Genomic DNA, 7,868 nt, shown 5'->3' with positions numbered 1-7,868 from the left:
CATTTCTGGTTGTTTACTTGGCTTTTCTAGGTTTTGGGGAGTGGGTTTGGGATTTTTTATGGGGGTTTTTTGTTTGTTTGTTTCGTGGGCTGGGTTTTGCCCTACTGCTCATTAATTCAGAGTTTTTGAAGAGGACAAGACAATATTGCTCTTTCTCTGTGGTAGGTGTCATAGCTGTTAAATCCCATGGGCTCTCAGAGTCTTACAGAGGAGGAGCAGGAACATTCCAGAGGTTTTGAACCCATGTGAGAGCTTGGAGATTCCCAATTGGCTCAAAATGGTCCTCAGTGTTTTCCCCGGCTCCACTCAGCTCATCCTTGGGCACTGGAGCCATTCCAGGGTGTGGGAGGGCAGCGAGACCCCTGCACACCAGGGAAATTTTTCCTCAATTTTTTTTTTCCTCAATTTTATCCAACATTGCTCAAAACAGAGTTTTTTCACCCCTTTTTCACTGTGCAATGGGTAAATTTTTGTAATAGCCCTCGCATTATTTTAACCAGCAAACACCATTTAATAATAATTTCAATTCCTGACTGGTTTCTTTAATACAAATCAGATTTTTAAGACTTTGCCTCAATAAAATGGGAAGTGGGGAATTGAGAAGGCAGCACATATAGGGGAGTTTCCCTTCCTTAAATATTCACCAGATGCTTTCCTGAGGAATTCAAAATCTGAGGAAATACATGAAGCTGAGAGAGCTGCTTTGTGCTCTAGTCCCTGCCACCCCCATTTTTTCTGCTCCATCAATCCCCATCATTAAATACCATTTCATAAGCAAGTGATTTTCTTCTTCTCAGCTGTCTCCATATTCAGCTCCATTTCATCCTGTGCCATTGCAGAACCTGTGCCTCGGAAATCACAATTAGTTACCATGGAAAGCAACTCGAGACCGTAATAAATACACTCGAAGGCTGCTCACTCTGCCTAGGATTCCAAAATAAAAGTAAAAATAAGTCCTCTGGAGAACTGGGTGCATATCATGGATGTTTATGGGCAGTGTGTGCTTGTACATCCCCAGGTTAATGCCATGTTTTATTTCATTTTCCTCCTGTCTGGGTGCATGGGAGCAGCAAACCCCTCCATGATGCAGCCCCACTCCCTCCCAAGCCCACCCTCCAAGAGGAGCCCCTTTCCCCATCCTCTATTTCATTCTCCTATAAATGCTCCCCTCCTGTTGTTGACAGGAGTTTATTCACACTCCTCCTGCTTTGCTGCTGGAGCAGACAGGGACAGGATGCTGCCCATATGTCCCTGGATTTCTGCACACACAAACCCAGCAGCATTTCCACGTCCCAGGAGCTGTCCAGGGCTGGCTTTGCCCTCCTGTTTTCCCCATGGAGCAGCAGGAGGAGGAGAATTCCCAGCTCGAGAGGATGAGACCCCGCAGTGCTCTCACCATTCATGCCAACAATTTCTTCCTCCAGCATTTCCTCAGCTCCTGACATTTTCCAGACAATGGGCTGGAATTGCAGCTCGTGGTTCTGTCTCAAGGATCCAAGTGGATGTTGGAACAGATCCCTTTATATTGTCCTGCTTATCCCTGGCTGTTCCCAGGGAATGGCATTGCCCAAGCACGGATCTGGATTCACCACCAGCCTCAAATGTCTGATTTACCCCCAGATCAGGAGAAAGAGCTGTGACCTTCCCGTGTTAAAGTACCCACAACTCATTACACATCCTTAAAATTGATTAAACCCAAAATTCCATCCCAAACACTCAGTTGTGGAACATTATGATCATTTAGATCTTGAAATCCTGTATCCAGTGAATGAACTCCTCAACTCTTTTTGCAGGAAAATGAGGTGTCCCAAGTGTTTTCACCCAAGGTGCAATCCATGTGTGCTGTGCTTCTTTCACTGAGACACAGCCCTGGGTACATTTAGGTGCTTTCCTGAACTGAAATGGGATTGTTTCCACGTTGTTTCTAAGTAACATAACAAGAAAACAGGTTCTAGGACAAAAACTAAGGAAGATCTCTGGGAGAGAACGGTCCAGGTAAAACCAATCTGTGCTTGTACAAAACAAGGGGTGCTCAACACCTGTAGGCAGCCAAGGAAGAAGGATCCCAGCCTGGAACTTTTTTTTTTTTTTTTTTTTTTTTTTTTTTTGGTTAGTTTTGAAGCACAAACCAAAGAGTTCTTTTCTTTTCAAATAAAACCAACTGCTCCCTTGGTCTGGGTGAGGCTGGGTGATCCCAGCTTGGGGGTCAGAATGGACCCTCTGGCCATGTCCATGTCCTGCCTGGTGGCCACAAAGGACCCTCTGTCCCACCCTGCCAGGACTGCAGCTCTATGGAAACACCACTGGACATCGTCATTTGTGGCACTTCAGTCACCCTGGAAACAAAGTAGCTGCTCCCAGCCGTGACTTTTAGCACAGCTAATTATGTCATTAGTGTCAGAGCCGCTGAACCACGGCCGTGTCCCCTCCCTGCTGCTGCCGATGTTTCCATGGGAATGGCCAAGCTCCACACCTCGAGGTGTCACAGCTTCTGCCACTCCTCCCAGGGCAGGTTTGGTGGCTGATCCCAGTCCTGCAAATAGTGTTGTGCAGGACTGTTTGGAGAGCAAGAAACTGCTGATGAATTCAGTCTGATTTATTGAGAGCTCTGGCCTGAAATGTTTCTGGTGCCATCCCCGTGTGTGGGACTCAGCAGCTCTCCCACCTCAGAATCCACTCAAGCAAAAGAATTCATTCAATAAAAGGTAATTATAAAAAAAAAAAAGAGCTAAGTGAAAGCTTTCCTCCCTCTTTCCCAGGGCTTCCTGTCATCCCCAGCAATGCTGATCAGCACTTTAAGGTTTCAGAATGACTCAGAGGAGATTTTGGTGGGTGTCCAAACCATTCATTGTCTGGCACAAGCCACTGGTTCCACGGGGAGTGTGACCATGTCCAAGAGCCAGATCTGCTGCAACAAGAGCCTGCCAGACTCCTGAGATCCACAGGCCAGCAGGAAAACGCTGCTGTTTACCTCCTCAGTTGCTCATACCTGGGGCCAAATCACTGCTGATGAGGTTTTGGGAAGTTTAACAGCATTAGAGCCACACACTCACAAAGAATATTGGCTTTAGTTTCTGACTGAGCAGCAAACAGCTCTGTAAAGAGCTAATAAATGATGCTCGGAAGAAAAAAAACCACTGAATTATTAAATCCCTGTCCTGAAGGATGCACAGGTTGGCTCTGCAGCCTTACAGAGCTGCTTCCCCCCAGGAACAGCCCTGATGGATGGGCTGGGGGGCCTGGGGCTGATCATCAGCATCCAGCTGCTCCACAGAGGTGCTGCCACCACGATTGGCTGGGGCTGGCAGCATTTTGGGGGTGATCAGTGCGTTCTGAGAGGCTGATCCCTCCCCAGAGCTGCAGGTGGTGGTTGCTGAATAGGGGGAAATAAGAGGGGGGATGGATGGGCACGTTGAAGATGAAAACTGAAACAGCACTTGTGGATTTAGAGAAATCAGTTAAAAAATAATGAAAATCACTAAAGAGCCACTGAGAACCACATGAGCCTGGTTCCCCCGGCCTGGGAGAGATGGATGGCCTCGTTAGCAGGTGATGCCCAACAGATCCAGCACTGCTGGAGGCCCAGCTTTAACCAGGGAATATGGAAACCACGGGGAGATGGATGTGGTGGAGCTGTGCCCAAAGCCCTGAGAATAAGCCCAGGTGCCTGCTGGATATTTCTCAGCACAGACAAGAAGTGCAGCTGGGACTGTTCTGCTGGGGTTCAGCTCCGTGGTTTAAATGCAATGGGAATTTTCCCCCTTTTGGGGATGCTTTTATTTGTCCCTTACTCCCATCACTCTACGTGGAAAATCCCTGGACCCAGCCATGCAGGCACCTCTGACATTCCTTTACTTCTTGAGGACCCTCTGCCTGCTCTGTGCTGCAGCTGGTTTTTGCTCTAAAGCAGAAAAAACCTGGCAAAATGTCTTTGCAGAGACAATGTCAACATGAAAGGACTCCAGACTGGAAATAAAAGGAAGCAGGTGGCTCTTGACTGGAAATCCTTGATTGCAAGGTTTGGAGGGCCCAAATCCCTGCTGCCATCCCATCCCCTCCCACCCCAGCTCTGGGAAAGGCAGTGGGACCAGAGGCTGGGCACTGCCACCTCAGTCAGGACATTGGGTTTGGGCTCCTGTCCCAGATTCCTGTTGGGAAAACCTCATGGAAGGTGGGGGTGAAGGGCTGCAACACAGCAGCAGAGCCTGGGCACTGCCACTGTTCCCCTTGGACAGAGGGGAATGGGGCAGGAATGGCTTCCACTGCCAGAGGACAGGGCTGGGTGGGACAGAATTGGGAAGAAATCCCTCCCTGTGAGGGTGGGGAGGCCCTGGAATGGATTTCCCAGAGCGGCTGTGGCTGCCCCTGGATCCCTGGCAGTGCCCAAGGCCAGGCTGGACAGGGCTTGGAGCAGCCTGGGACAGGGGAAGTGTCCCTGCCATGGCAGGGGATGGGATAGGGGGGAACTGGATGAACTTTAAGGTCTCTTCCAACCCAAACCACGCTGGGATTCCCTGTGCTGCTCAGGGCTGTGCTTGCAGCGACAGATCCTGCTGCAGATCCAAGGACACTCTGCAGAGAATTCCTGCTCCCACCGAAATCCCCTGGCAGCCTCTGCCTCAGGTGCCAATTGCTTCAAACCTGACTCCAGCTGAAGAGCACCTGCTCATAAATATCCACAAATCCTCCCACATCCTGTTTGCATCATCCTCCCTGTGCTTTGGTGGGAGAGAACATGAGTAAATGACTGACTCACAAGGTCTCATTTCCCAAATTTCATGCAGTTTTCAAGTTTTCCTTGTACTTTGCATTAAGATGCTTTTATAACCTTCATTACACAGAGCACAGACACAAATAGCTCTTGAATTCATAAATATGGAGCAATCAATGTATTTTTTTTTGCAATTATTGGGACAAACAAATAGAATATTTTGGGGCTGCTCAGATGTGCTCTGTAAGTGATGCCTCCCATTGTCCATTAATTGTAAGGATTTGGTAAATGAGCTTTAAAGGGTCTATTAGTATTCATTAGGCAGAAGCTCCCATGTATTTTCTGCAAAATTAATGAAATGGAACTGTTTCCTCTGCTGATGACATGGCTGAGCTGCAGCCCAGCTCAGTGCAGGTTCATTACAGGTATCTTTTTTTTTTGGTTCTGCCCAAATCCCCTCATGGGAAGGTTACAAAGTGGCTTTTTCCAGCTCCTGGCTCTATCATGAACACAGGGGTGGACACTCAGCAATTTTCTGAGGATTTTTAGGGTCGAGTCCATTGCCCAGCTGGGAAATGATCCTTGAAATCCAACTGGATCTTGGAATGCTAAACCAGCATTGCCAGGGCAGCAGCTTTGGGGTGTCCCAGTGCTCCCCATGGTCAACCCCAAAAGTGCAGAAGGTGCTCCCAGTGAGGGAAGAGGAGGTGGCCCCTGCCCAGGGGGTGTGGGGGCATGTGGAAGGCAGCTCTGCTCTCTTCTCTTTTCTTTTTTTTTTTTTTTTTAATATTATTTTACATCAAATGCATTTAAACCAGTTTGCAACTGTTATATTTTTGGTTGGGTTTTGAAACATAAACCAAACTTTATTTTTCTTCTTAAATAAAACCAACTGCAACCAAAAGCCCAAAGGACAGCTACACAAATCCAGAAGGGTTTATAAAACTCCAGGTGAAGAGCTGAGGACTTTTTTTCCTCTCAAATTAAGGAAAACTTGACCTAAGGAGGATTTCAAGCATCTCCACATGGTGGAAAATTCTTGAGGAGGTGACGAAGATGAGCTGAGGCTGCAACAGGCTGTGCCAAGGGGTGAAAATTCCACCAGCACAGCCCTCATGGATTCATGGATTGGATTCTTGGATTCATGGATTAAGAGGAGGTTCTGTGGGAACACCCCCAGCCGTGGCTTTGTCAGGAGCAGGAGGCAGCAATGGGAACAAACCCTCCTGCGTCATCCCTGGAAATCGACACCCACTGCCTGTCAGGGCGGGAGGATAGAACACAATAAATTAATTTATAATGGAGCACATGAAAGAAAAATAACCCCAAGCATGAATGGCGAGCTCTGCTGACAGGAGGTTTGTTCTGGGTTTGTTGTGGAGGTGCCAGCTCGGCTCCTGGCAGGTGATTGATGACCCAGGATTGGAGAGATCCTGCAGCCATGCCAGGAGCTGGGTGAAAAATGAGCCAGGGCAGAGGCTGCAGGACGTGACAGGTTCCCACAGACAGAGGTAAAAAATGACTGAGGGGAAGGGTGGCTGAAAAACCAGCTCAAAACCAATCAGGAAAGCTATAAAAGAAATCAATTACAATATAATGAAGGCTAAGACATTCTGAATTTTCCTCTTCCCAAAAGTCTGATTAAATCAGCAGAGGGAGTGGAAGAGAGTGGGCTCTCATCCTGAAGGGAAACACTTGCTGGAACAGTGATCCATCAGACTGGGAGAAAAGTTCATCATCAGGGGATTACTTATGGCAAAAAAGAATGCCAGCCCCAAGTCACAGCAAACTGTGGGATTTGGCTCTAAACCCCCATGGAAGTGGCAGAAGCAGATTCATTTATCCAGAGGATCTGTTTAATAAAGAAGGGAGCAGGTCAAGCAGCTGATGGCTCTATATAAATATTTAAATGGCACCAGGGCAGCCCAGCATTTGTGTTGCCCAGGGGTTTAGGTTAAATAAATGAAATTGGCCTTTCCCACCTTGTCTTCTGTAGCTTGGTAAATATTTGGGATGCTCAGCACCAAGAACAGAGTTTGGGAACAAACCCACCCCAGGCACTGAATTTAAGAGCAAATATCTCCACGCTCCCACTCTGAGAGAATAAATGATTGCTGCTTTCTGGTTAAGTCAGAATAATAAAGGATTTAGTAAATTTGCTGCTTAAAGGCATCTGAAATTACAGATAAATGATGCAAACTGAAATCTTATTGATCTTTTGATCCATCTCAGGGTCAGGCAAGGACGCGCAGCTCCACGTTTCTGCCATGTGATGTTAATGCACGGAAAGACAAACTGCAGCCTGCTTTCCCTGAGCAGGAGGAGCTCTGCTGGCTTTAATGGACTTTGAGGCATCCTGAGAATTCCATTTAGGACCTGGGCCGTGGTGTGTAGGTGAGGCATGAATGAGTCAGGGGTTTCTCTGGGTTGGAAGAGGCACAAGAACCTCCTCAAGGGCAGAGCAAGGCATTGATCCCATCCCTACCCAAACCGGGGATTTTGCACGTCTCCATTCAAGGCAAAATCTCTCCAATCACCGTGTGAGTGTTTTTCTGTCCCCTGCAGCCCACGCAGAGCAGGGCAGAGGCTCAGCAGCCAGAAATAGAAACACTCCTCAGCAGAGCTCGAGCTCCCTGCACTTCCCCACCTTGGCCTCACGCAGGGGAGGGACAGGGAATCATTGCATAACTGGGCTGCTGCGGGAGCTGCTGGGCTGGAGCAGCCCTGGAGGGCTGGGAAGGGACAAATCCCAGCTGGAAATTTCTGACTGAGCTGTCTGGGGTTCAGGTGTGACGGGAGCCAGGGGGGAAGTGCCATGAGCTGGAAGTGCTGAGTGGCTGCCACAGACATCTTTTATGGAAAATCCTTTCCTTAGGATTTTTTCCTCCTGAGAAGCTGAGAGGCCTCAGGAACAAAATGTAAACAATGATTATCTGCTGTGGAATGCAACAGGTGCATCTGGGATTGGTCTCATGTGGTTGTTTCTAATTAATGGCCAGTCACAGTCAGCTGGCTCAGACTCTGTCCGAGACAGAAGCCTTTGTTATCATTCTTTCTTTTTCTATTCTTAGCCAGCCTTCTGATTAAATCCTTTATTCTATTCTTTTAGTATAGTTTTAATATAATATATATCATAAAATAATAACTCAAGCCTTCT

This window comes from Agelaius tricolor, unplaced genomic scaffold (assembly GCF_023055355.1).
Source record: "Agelaius tricolor isolate 1412-34295 unplaced genomic scaffold, bAgeTri1.0.p SCAF_17, whole genome shotgun sequence".
In the NCBI taxonomy this organism is placed as follows: domain Eukaryota; kingdom Metazoa; phylum Chordata; class Aves; order Passeriformes; family Icteridae; genus Agelaius; species Agelaius tricolor.
Note: the sequence above shows the minus strand (reverse complement) of the source record.